This window comes from Sinocyclocheilus grahami, unplaced genomic scaffold (assembly GCF_001515645.1).
Source record: "Sinocyclocheilus grahami isolate Dianchi unplaced genomic scaffold, SAMN03320097.WGS_v1.1 scaffold447.1, whole genome shotgun sequence".
Lineage (NCBI taxonomy): Eukaryota > Metazoa > Chordata > Actinopteri > Cypriniformes > Cyprinidae > Sinocyclocheilus > Sinocyclocheilus grahami.
In genome coordinates this window covers 773380-786540 of record NW_015505626.1, presented here as the reverse complement: position 1 = coordinate 786540, position 13161 = coordinate 773380, and the positions used below count along the sequence as shown (strand labels likewise).

Below are 13161 nucleotides of genomic sequence, written 5' to 3'. Positions count from 1 at the left end.
TCCATCCATTAAGCTTTTTTTCAGGTTCTGCTATTATTATAGGAATATTTGGTCATGACAAACACAAGGTTCAACACTCACCTTCACCTTTTCCAGCTCTGACCCTCCAGGCAGTGATTTCTGGGGGATGTGGAAGGCCTAACATTAATCAAAAGATAGTTATTCAAATAATGTTTAGAAAATGCATTGCATAGTGTTCCTATGCATTCTTTCAGCACTTTGGTGTTAATAATCCTCAGTAGGCTACTCAAGTAAGCAATGGAGTTTGCTTTATGTCTGAGGAATCAAACCGGATGTACAGTTACTCGGGTACTGTACTGTAGCTGCTAACATGTAAACATTTCAAATAACTTGTTGTTAGTCTCTTTAAACTGTTGCCAGTGACAAGCTGATGATATTAGAAATCAGCCTTTTTCCTTTCAAAATAGTGGCAAAATTAACATTTACATTGGGCATCCAGTTTTATTATTAACTAGGCCTATACTAGACTTTCCACACACACACAAATAAAATAAAAATCTGCTGATTCATTTATATCGATACAACTATCAATTAACCTTTTTCGCTTGCTGGACTTCCTCTGTAGACTTCGACCTGTTTTTCACCGCATGTCTCTGGGGTGAAGTGGACTGCAAAGATACACCACACACACAAAGAAATTCAGCACAGTAAAATGAGCACTCAGCAAAAGAGCCGTTTTCTATCAGCTCAGCAGGTTTTACACACCTTCTGATCCATGATTTAGTCGTGAGCTCAGACTGTGTGTCTCCTCAAACACAAACTGATCTAGCTGCGCAGCCGCCTGTCAGACAGAGAAGAGAATGGAACGATCATTATACACAAGAAGAGCAGTTATTATACACAGTATATGGAGATGAAGTGTGTCGCGTCTCACTAACACTAGGGTACTACAGCACACTGACCAGTGTCTAAAGAGAAACAATCAACAATGCCTGAAATAATAGTTGTTGTTGTTTTTTTTTTAAATAGAGCAGTTTATTAAACCTTTATATATAGAAAAGTGTGCATGTGTTTTTGTTGAGTATCGTATTCACAATATATCAGGCTTTTATGGCTCATAAAGTATGACATAGGGAGAATAGCCTATAGAGCTCATGAGGGGAAAAAATCTCCATTTTATTCAGAGGCCCAAATGGAGCAAAAATATGCAATTTGGTGCAGATGCTGATACAAGAAAGATGATATTCTGATGTTTGTAATGCAAACCAGTGACATCTTTATAACAGTACAGCAGACTTGCATAAAATGATACAAATATCAGTCATAACCCTATATCTCGAATTATATGTCTTACTAAAATTATATTTAAATGCTTGGTTTTATGCTCAAAACATATAATGCAATGTAATACAATGATGATTGAGATATGAACAAATAAACATTCCTCAAAAGGAGCGTTCATATTATTTGAGCAAGATTTTTCCACAAAATGATGTCTGGATAATCAAGTAAAGCTAAGTTGCTTCAGTCCACTAAGTGTTCATCTTGAAAAATTACCAACAATAAAATTATTCGTATGTTTACTCTATAAAAATCAGTAAAGAAAATGACAGGTTTTTAAGCAAAGCTTTGATCAAATTCATGATTTAGAGGCCTTATGCATATTAAATATGATACTGTACAGTTTTTCTGTCATAATGTCAATAACCGCACAAAATAATTTTGACTGGTTCTTCAATTGTTTTTAAAAATGCAACAAAAAAAAGTAATGTGATTCAAATGGATGCAAACATGGCATTTAGAAAGAGTTCACTTTAAATCCTAAAAAGCAAATATGCTTTGGTCACATCAGCCTTGTGTTGACATATAATGTTGATGCATAAAGACTTAGTACACAAGTCATATGCATTACTTTTATGCTACTTTTGTGTGACCGTATAAATTACAGCATGGAAAAAAGCAGCTCTGACATGCAACTTAATATCTACTTTTTACAATTCATGCCAAATATTTGTAGCCAGAAAGCCTTGGGGGTGAATTAATGCTGATAAAAAAATTGTCATTTTCAAGTCAGCTGTTCATTAAACCCTCCCAATCCACCGCCTGTTGAGCAGCGATGAACACGCATCCTCTGAGGACAGTGTGTGTGTGAGAAGTTCAAGAGAAAGTGTGAGAGGTTAAACTCTCAATGTTCTGGTGTCAATGTGAAGAGCTCTGTGGCTCGAGAGGAGGAAGACACACTTCCTATCGATTCATCCACACCAGTGAGTCTCAACTTAATATCTACTTTTTACAATTCATGCCAAATATTTGTAGCCAGAAAGCCTTGGGGGTGAATTAATGCTGATAAAAAAATGGTCATTTTCAAGTCAGCTGTTCATTAAACCCTCCCAATCCACCGCCTGTTGAGCAGCGATGAACACGCATCCTCTGAGGACAGTGTGTGTGTGAGAAGTTCAAGAGAAAGTGTGAGAGGTTAAACTCTCAATGTTCTGGTGTCAATGTGAAGAGCTCTGTGGCTCGAGAGGAGGAAGACACACTTCCTATCGATTCATCCACACCAGTGAGTCAACAACACTAAAGGTGACGTTTCTGAGCCAGAGAGACCACGATACAGTGACACACACACACGCGCGCTCAGATGAGCGGATATCTGAATGATGACCAGAGATCTTCATGATTCAAAAATTTTTCTGTGAGCCAGACACTTTTAGCTCTCTAGGACAGAAAAACGTGGTGGGAAAGCTTTTCAAGAGGCTGCTGTGGTTACGCGCGTGCGCGCGCTCAGATGAGCGGATATCTGAATGATGACCAGAGATCTTCATGATTCAAAAATTTTTCTGTGAGCCAGACACTTTTAGCTCTCTAGGACAGAAAAACGTGGTGGGAAAGCTTTTCAAGAGGCTGCTGTGGTTTCTAGCGTGTTCAAGGTGGTTGCTAAAGTGTTGTTATTTTAAGCCTCTGGGGTCTGATGGGTTTTTGGGGCCCTGGAGAAGTTTTGACATGCCCTGACATTTGTGTTTTTTCAGTTACTTAAAAACATCTTAAGTGCTATAGTCTGATTACACTGTATTCAGCACAAACTGGGCAACAATAATATGTAAGCAACATGTACTGTATGTTTATGTTTTTGAGAAAATACGGGTTAGATACAGGGGTATGTGTGGTTAGAGTATTAAGCAACCAATAGATTTTTTTCACTAAGTCTATAGTGTATTGCATTGGTTCTCAGCCTGGGGGTTGTACAAGAGAGCCTCAAAAGTATTGAAATTAATAACCTTTTAATAATGATAAAATATTAATTCTATAACATTAACAATTAATAATAACTATACAAGTCGTCACTCTAAATGTACTGTATGCTCTATATACACACACTATAAAAATATATATTTTTATTAATAATAATAATAATAATAATAAGCTTAAATACTTAAACCATAACTTGAAATGTATTTGTTATATTGCATAAACTATAAAATATAGATTTATAATAATTGAATCAAATTTCAAATTTTATAACATTAATAATTCATAATTATTCTAAATGTCTACTCTAAAACTCTATATATACACTATATACTCAATACTACAATGAAATAATATTATAAACTTTAAATTGCTTAAGTCATAACTTGAAATAAATGTATTAAGTGCATAAACTAGATATAAATGATAGATATTTATATATAGATATTTATATAATTGTATTATGATCATTTATTAATGTATGCAATTATATAGATTACATACATTTTATAATAAAATAATCACTAACATGAAAAACTGCATAATTGAGATATTCAATATGATAAATACATTTACATTTTATTTTAGTATATTAAAGTTATTTATATAACAATTGCATTACAACTAATAATAACAAAAATTTAAATTGATATATAACTCTTGCATATTTAAATGTGTACAGTACATACACATACACACACTTTTTAAATTAACAGCTCTTGAAACTTCTGAAATTGTGAATTGAGGTTAAATCAACCAATTATTAAAGTTTGTTAATAATATAAAAAAAAACAAGCAGCTTAGTCATAAATACAACAAAAATACCAGAGATAGCCTTCAAATATTGGGTTGAGAACGTTGAGAACCACTGATCTAATGGATGATTTTTCCCTCTTTACTGTGGGGTTTTGAACAACACTCAAACCTCAGAAATGAGCAATAATAACAATAACACTTGACTTTAGATCCACCTGGTATATAACTATCAAACATCTGATACAACTTTATATACTGAACACAAAAGAAGATATTTTGAAGAACAGCTGATGATAGCCATTGACTTCCAAAGTATAAAAAAAATTATGTCAATGGCTAGAGTCAATAGTTTGGTTACCAACATTCTTCAAAATATCTTTGAGTAAATGACAATTTTCATTTTTGGGTGAACTATCTCTTTAACATCAGTTCCAGTCATGTCAGTCATATTCTCCGGCTGTGATGACATTTCTGTGAGTCAGACCTGCAGTACATATTTAATAACACACTAACACCTTCATTTGTTGTTTGTAATAAATTATTAAAAGAAAACAGTGGGGAGGACAGAAAGACACATTATCCTCTTCCATAGACACTAAAGAGCAAGATTTGCTGCTTAACATCATGACATCAGAACCAAGGCTCTGAATGTCAGGAAACAAAACCATTTTAGTCCATGTTACTAAACACAAATCATCAGAATAGGAAGCAGTTTGAGTCAATTCGCCCTTCAGTGATTCTGGAACAACTGCTGCATACAAATACACCAGTGTAACACACACACATCCTGGTGTTCAAGACAGGAGCACATTACACAATACTGACACAAATACAATAAAAAACATACTATTAATCGTCTAATTATAATGGAAGGATGATAAAAAGGAAATAGATGATGTCTTACCCTTCTCCTGTCTGTCTGTGAAGGTGAGCAGCGTGTTAGTGAATCCTTCTCCTTTCACGATGCAGTGTCTTTCCATCCCTCCCTTTTTCTTTCTCTCACATATATGCACACACACACATCCCATTCATAATTTCACAGACAAGTATACACATCCACCAGCCCAGTCACGAACACACACTACTGATGAGTGTAAGAGAATGATGAAGGTGAGACAGAGAAAGATGAAGGGCTGGAAACAGTTGAACACTAAAATGCATACAAATGTGACCATGTTTTTGGCCATATTTAATGACATAAAGCATCCTTTTTATTGTTCAAATCAATGTGTCTGATTAAAACGTCAAACTTAAGTCTCAGGATTATTGAAAACAATGTGAAATGACGAAAAATTATTTTTAAAATATTTTCTGTTGGCGAGTAATCAAGTCCTAATGAGTGACATTGATGCTGCTATTGAAGTAAATGGGGGACAAAATGTTTGTTTACCTTTCTAGGGATAAAGTCTCTGTGTGTGTATATGTATATACAGTATATATACAGTGGGTACGGAAAGTATTCAGACCCCCTTAAATTTTTCACTCTTTGTTATATTGCAGCCATTTGCTAAAATCATTTAAATAAATATTATTTTACTGTATTGGGGGTCCGAAAACCAGACTTCTAAATTATAATACAATTTTTATTTGTTGTCGAAATATATTCATTTACACAGTGGCATAGTGGCATAACGCGTTTCATAACATTTATTTAAACATACATTAAATAATTAAGACATCACTAACAGGTAAAGTAAAATCTAATGAGTGCATAGTCTAATATTTCACAAATTTTCTTAATTTCTCTAGCGAACTAACAAGCTGTGGACAATGATGATTTGCCTGAGGTAAATGAAATGCTACGTGACATTTTGTTTTGACGTCTTTCTGCAGTTGAAACACCGATTGAGTGATAACATGAAGCATGAGTTGTTCATTCATGTTTATTTCACATTAAAATTAGTAGTAAAGAGGAAAGGATGACCGCTCACTCACACTCCGTGCTGCCATTTGAACGGAGGCGTTTATACAGCTATCTGTCTCGCCACATCAAAGAGCATCAAAACGGCATTTATTGTTTGAATTTCCTGGGGGAAAAAAATTGACAATTTTAAAGATGAGACTTTGCTTCATATCAAAAGTAACAGAATATAAAATGAAGTTCCACTTGTGCAGTGGTTAAAACAATATCGCATTTGTTCAATAGGCCGACACGTGTACCGAACCGAAAGACTCAGTACGAATACACACACAGGTTATTGGGTTTTTTCCCATTCAGCATTATATTTTCAGTGTTAATAACTTTAAGGTGAGTTGTCTATTTGTGTTTAACTTTCATCTAATATTTATATTTTAGTTATCAAAATATTTTAATCAAAAATTATTTTTAATAGTTTTAGTTAATGATAACACAGTAATGTTGCCCTTATCAACTGTATTTCAAGTCAAGTCACCTTTATTTGTATAGCGCTTTTAACAATACAGATTGTGTCAAAGCAACTGAACAGCATTAATTAGGAAAATAGTGTCAATAATGCAAAATGACAATAGTAAACACTAATTTTTCAGTTAAAGACAGTTCATCATTGAATTCAGTGATGTCAACATCCAGCTCAGTTTAAATAGTATCTTTGCAATCATGTCAACGATATCGCTGGAAATGAAGTGTCCCCAACTAAGCAAGCCAGAGGCGACAGCGGCAAGGAACCAAAACTCCTGTCAACTCGGTGACAGAATGGAGAAAAAACCTTGGGAGAAACCAGGCTCAGTCGGGGGGCCAGTTCTCCTCTGACCAGACGAACCAGCAGTACGGAAAAATCAATTTAAGACGTAATAAAACAGACAATGAATAATATTAACAGCAATTATTTTTCAGACAAAACGAATCTGAGACAACCATATCAGAGAGGAAGTGACGCATTCTACACACACTAGAGAAAAACAGCAAAAGTCTGATAATGTGGCTTCATTGCTCTAGTTGAAAAGACAGTACATGACTCAACATCAAAGTAGAGATGCATTTAAAGGAAATGTAATGATATTTTACTCACCCTCACACTGTTCTAAACCTGCATAACTTTTTGTAGGAGGAAAGGAGACATTTTGAAGGTTCACACTGCTCTTTGCTCATACAGTACCATGAAAGCCTGCATGACTTGAGAAGATCTGTAATATAGCATGGAACTAGTTTACTCCGGTTTCAGGTAACTGGACTCTTACAATTTACTTTTCTCACAACTGCGAGATATATGATGATTAGTCCAAACTGTAAAATGTAAACTCGCAATTGCGAGTTGAATTGTGAGAGGTCACAATTACCTTTATTTTTATCAGGCAAATGTGTTATATAAAATCAGAATAGCAAGATGTCAATTTAGAATTGTGAGTCAGAATTCCGAGTTTATACAGTTTATATAGTTATACAGTTTTGGATGACATGGAGTGGAAATGACATTTAATTTAGGAAATTATATAAAAATGTAATATGACCTTGCTGGTCTCATTTCATATCAGATTGTGTCACCACACGAAACAAAGTGCCTAAAATCACACGCAACACAGTGCAGCTTCCCCACAACAGCTCACACAAAACCTTTTTTAATCAGACAAACTCACTGTGAACAAAAAAAACACTCAATATAAAGTCATACTAATGTGTTCCCATACCAAATATGTTCTGATAAATAAGCGCACACAATACAATGTGATATGAAAATAAATACAATTGTTTTAACAGGCAAATGTAGTTGGATTTTTTTTAAGGCAACTTTCCATAATTTTGCATTATTTGACAGGCAGCGTTTCTAAGAGCTCTACATGGCAGTGTCTGTAATATACAAAATATACACCTTACACAATCACTCTCAAGGTTAAGAAACCTCAACGCACTCGCTCTCTCTCTCTCACATACACACTTGCGTAACCTTATCAGAGTTTCTCTCCTCCAGTCTGCCATACAGCTAACGGATTTGAGTCTTAAGTTGCTTGAATAGTGCTTGAATGGTTCAAGGTCAAAGGGCACAATCCTCTTCCTGTGTCTGGTTGCAGGAAGTCTGCTCTTTCCCTGCTGGCAGCTGCAGGAACTGCGGTAATTCCAACTGATCTTTGGTGAGTAAACCACGCTGGTCCTCCACACGACTGCACTGTGCACGGGACAGCAGCTCAACAAGACCTGAAAGAAAACGGTCCAACAGATTTGATACATCAGATAAATAGGGTCGTATTCAATAGAATACAAGCTATGGCTTAGTGCATACTATTAGTACACAGACCAGTATGCAATATGCCTAATATGTAATAATAAATTTAAAATAAATAAATAAATAAAAAGTACAAAAATAATTGTAATAAAATATATTATATAATAATATTATAATTTAAATGTTAAAAAATAAACATAAAACATAAGTACAAATACAAAAATAAAATGTAATATAAATTGATTCAGTCCTCACAATGGATGGACAAATTGGGAGCACTGCATTGTGGGATACAGTATCCTATGCAGTGCGCTCTTTTTGAATGTAAATGCACAGTCAGCATATTTTCTTTCGAAAACACAGGGTAGTTTGCACAGGAGATCACACATAGCGTGCACTTCCTGGCTTTGACATTAAAATGAAGGTTGCAAAGCTAGCATGTTAATATACACCATAACGTAAGACTTCTGCATTACCGTCCAAGTCCTGGTTTTTTCTGGGTCTGGGATTTGCTTTGTGTGTTGGTGAAGCGGCTTGAGTCTCCAAACCAGCTAAAACACAGATACACATCATTAAACAGTCTGATGAGTGAGGAAATGAGATCACTGGAAAGAAAGAAGCTGGATCTCATGTCAGTTAACACCTCCCCCGTAATCCTATTTTTAAGGTCTGGTGTAATGTGGCGGTCCCTTCAGCCCTCTCCACTCCATCTGAAGAGCTACAGCGAGAAAATGAGCTTTAAAACGCTGCTTTAAAGCCTGCAATGACCTCTGAGGTGGAGGTTTCATTTGTGTGGGGCAAAAGTACTGTGACGGGAAAGTACAATAAGCCTAACGCAAACTGACACGAGAGAGTCAGAAAGAGAGAATATCACGAGAGGTTTGCATAACTAAACTCAGAGACATTGATTTAAATCCTGCAGGAAGATACTAGAAGCGGAAAAGAAAAGAAATCGAATTCACTGTGCTAGATCGACAGAATTTAAAGTGTCAAAAATATAGCCCTTAAGTTTATGTATTTAGCACAGTTTACAGTTTGTTTTTCCTTCACCATCTAGTCCAACTTATCTACTTATTTGGTTTTTTTACTTCAATTTTAGTTTTGTAGAGATTTTTCAAAATTAGATTTATGTCGGTCTACAGAATAAATTTATTTTGAACCATTTGAGCAGATCAAATGATATTCAAGATAATAAAATTTACTGGGTCTAAACTTTTGCCTAGTAATGCACATACACAAATATACATAAACTAAATTGATAAATAAGAGTAAATATATAATTATTTTAATAAAATTAGTAAATTATTTAAATAATTTTAAATAAATAAATTACATAAATTTAAATAAGATGTATGGTTTTTATTTATTTTATTTAAAAAATAATATTTATATTTAAGTGTAATTATATTACTAAATGCATTTGTTTTGTAGATCGATATAAATTGTGGCTAATTTAGAATTTCTCTCCAAAACAATTTATCAATTTAAAATGAAAACTGATAACGCACCTTTAACTTTGTCCAAACACACTGTTTTGCTGGCTAGACGAAACACGTTTGTGCACATGTTTAGAGGTTCATTTGAGCCACTCTGGAATGAAGGAAGAAAGTTTAATTTCATATACTCTGTATGTTCACAAAACTCCCATTGTTCACCATCTCACATCGGCTTTTGACATGTGGGATAAAGCGTTTACACACCAGAGTAGCCTGCACATCCTGAGGTCGCAGTTGGTGTTTCTGTAGGACAGTGGAAAGTGCATCGCCCAGATTCTTGCTCGACTTTGCAATGATTCCTATCGTTTTTCCTGCAAACGCAATGTCCAGCCTGCACACAAACAAACCTGTCAACATATCTGAGCACCAGGGCTATTACAAGTAACTAAAACTAGAACCATTAAAAAAAAAGTTGCTAGAAATAAAATAAAATGTCTAAAACAGTCATTGGGTATTGTTGTTAGCTGATGTTATTATAATCAAAACAGCTACATTAGAGGAGATGTTGGTATATCCTTAAAATCTTAATGAGGTATTGTTTTAGTGATTTAAGGTTTATTAAACTATTGTGTTTATGAGATCATCTATGGTCTGTGCGCGTACAGGATGCGTGACTCACAAAAATGTAACTTTGAGCTCCAGAGTGAGCTGTTGATCTCCAAACACAGAGCTGTCCTGATCCAGAGAAAGAGGCTGTCGAGAAGCAAACACATTCAATATCCTCAAAACATGATGGTAAAAAAAAAAAAAAAAAAAAAACGTAGACCAGAAATATACTCTTAAAACTGGGGCATTAAAAAGCTCAGAAGACAAATATATGTAATATGTAATAGAATATAATAATTAAACTAACAAAAAGAGGTGTACCTTTACGTTTCAGCTGTGGCCATTCACCAAATAAATAAATACATGCATAAATTAAACTTTAAATTAAAAACAGAATCTAAAAATAAAATCTCATTTGAAATATTAATAAACCAGTAATAGTATCTCAATGATACTAAAATAACCCATTTATAAATATTTAGATGGTTCAGTGTTGCAGCTCATTTCACATGCAAAGCAGTTAACCAATCACAGCAGGGTTTATTTACATAAAGTCATAAACTGGATGTTTTAATGCCACTTCAGATTGAATTCTCAGAGTTAGAGAGAGGGCAGAAAACAAGCTTGCAAAAACTAAACTGACAGCTTTTGCAGCAATGGAATAAAAAAAAAATAGATGTGACCCTGGACCATAAAACCAGTTTTAAGTGTCAATTTTTTCAAAATTGAAATTTATACATCTGAAATATTTGGCTGAGATACAACTATTTGAAAATCTGGAATCTGAGGGTGCAAAAAAATCTAAATATTGAGAAAATCGCCTTTAAAGTTGTTCAAATAAAGTCCTTAGCAATGCATATTACCAATCGAAAATTAAGTTGATACATTTATGGCAGGAAATTTACAAAATATCTTCATGGAACATGATCTTTACTTAATATCCTAATGGTTTTTGGCATAAAATAAAAATCAATAATTTTGACCCACAATGTATTTTTGGCCATTGCTACTGTGCAAAAGGCCATTGAGAGAATTAGGAGCACTGTAGCAACGACCAGAACAGGGACTTTTATTATGAAAGTACGAGACGCACACGGGAGATCGGAAGTGAAGCAACTCGGCACGGAGCGATCGCATATTGCATCAGCTGCAGCAGATATCAGTTCGTCAGTGGCACGGGTACTGGGGAAGAGAAATAGCATTGACTACAGCCATAGATCGAGTGTATATTGTGCTTTGTGCGTCTTATAAGAGTGAGTAAGGTTTATATTATCACGTGTACTGATTTATGCTCATTGTTATAGTATGACGCAGTTATTGACTGCATAATGTTACGTGACGGTCCTTATTCATCTGTGCTCAAGCTTATGTCGCTCTACAGTGTTTATAGACATGTTTAAGATGTTCTTGTGAGTGACAATGCTTGTCAGCTTGTGATTATATTATGTGTTTATATATTATGTACATGTGAGGGGAGGAGTCGATAGTTTGTGTATTAAGGCTGTGATGATGTGCTTACTAAAAATTAGAGTGCTGCTTCGTCTGTTACAGATCAAACCACACCAAATACCAGCACAATTCATGTGTTACACTCCCATCTGAAGCCATAGCACAAACTCATCTAAAGTCAGGACATTATTCAGTATCTGTGATGTACATGTGCCTCTCAGGCCCTGCATCTCTATCAGTCACGGTTTAATGGTTCGCCACCCCTCCTAAGGGCTTCAAACTGACTGTTCCTTTCTTGGACCCATCTAATCCCTTTGGATTCAACCTCTGGAGGTCCGGTTGACTCACTGTTGCTTCTTCCACTATAGCTGGAAGCTGTTCCGCATTCAAGTGGGCATTGTTTAAGGTTTATGGTTGGCTCCCCCCTCTGATGTAGATTTACGTACTGGTCAAATTAAACCAGTTCAAGTTCATCACTTCCGTCTCTGTCGTGTTCTGACCGACACACCTGGTACACTGCTATTACCTTCAAAACCAAGCCCTTATTATCTTTCAAGGTAGCCTTCGCTACAGCTACAATTATACCCGTGCTACTTAAGACTGCTTTTGTGGTCCATGGTCACATGTAGTATACAATAGACATAATGCAGAGAAAGAATGTGAAAATATTTTGCACTATTATTGAACAAACTAAACACTGAACTGACTTGAACTGAATAATGATACTATTGGCATTTCATAGCTGATTTAAAGCTGAAATTAAATTCATTTCATAATTGAAGAACTTTTACTGGGAAGCTGCTTTAAAACATTCTGTATTGTATAAATCGCTGTCTAAATAAAATGCAACTTGACAATGCTTGCCAGAGTCATAATGCTGAAGTCACTGGTAAGATAAATGTGTGAAGACCTCATTGCCCTCATTTAGGTTGCCGGACTGACCTTATCTCTGCCGTGTAGGTAGATGATAACATCTTTCAGAGGAAAGCCTCTCTTCTCACACAGGCTGCTCAGCATGTCTCGGAGGCTCACGCTGGGTCTGGCAGGGGCCAGGCTGGCGGTCCCGTCTGGCAGGTAGACGCAGCAGTACTTATCTGCTGTCGGAGAACCAGAACTCAAGGCTTCTGGATCAGAGATGGCCACATTGCAGCGCCCGTTCTGACAGAGAAAGAACGAAAAAACTATTAAAAACTCAATGCCTTTCAATTTTTCATCCTAACATATCTTGCAACTGCTGAAATGAAATCAAACTAACTTTTGAGACTTTTAGTTCATGTCTATTATCTTGTTTGCAGAGATGTATGCATGCTTTTGTCCACAAAAACAAATGGACTCCACTCTTAGCTATTATGCCAGTTGGAAGCAGCTTCCAGAGGAGATCAGAGATCAATTTAGCCAATATTTAAGTGCTAATTAAATGCAAAGTATATTATATCCATACTAAATACTCTTGTATGCTAAATTGTACGTTTTCCCCACAAGGGCAGCTGGCAAAAGCAAGTAGCAAATCATGCTTCTGTTAGGCTGTGATGGCTAGTAGCTTTTTAAAAGAGGACTAGCCCTAT

The 13161-nt window shown here is 35.4% G+C and overlaps 1 long non-coding RNA gene and 1 pseudogene across 1 annotated transcript in view; both read right to left on the bottom strand.

The window, feature by feature from the left end:
• The window catches only part of LOC107552343 (uncharacterized), a 6354-nt gene extending 1238 nt beyond the window's left edge, over nucleotides 1-5116 (bottom strand). Inside the window, exons 1-4 of the long non-coding RNA XR_001604850.1 lie at nucleotides 4871-5116; nucleotides 727-802; nucleotides 558-629; nucleotides 82-138 (exon numbers count right to left, since the gene is read on the bottom strand). This is a non-coding gene — a long non-coding RNA (uncharacterized lncRNA). The remainder of the gene's footprint in view (nucleotides 1-81; nucleotides 139-557; nucleotides 630-726; nucleotides 803-4870) is intronic.
• A 2181-nt stretch (nucleotides 5117-7297) lies between these two features.
• LOC107552356 (regulator of G-protein signaling 14-like) overlaps nucleotides 7298-13161 on the bottom strand; it is a 16290-nt pseudogene continuing 10426 nt past the window's right edge.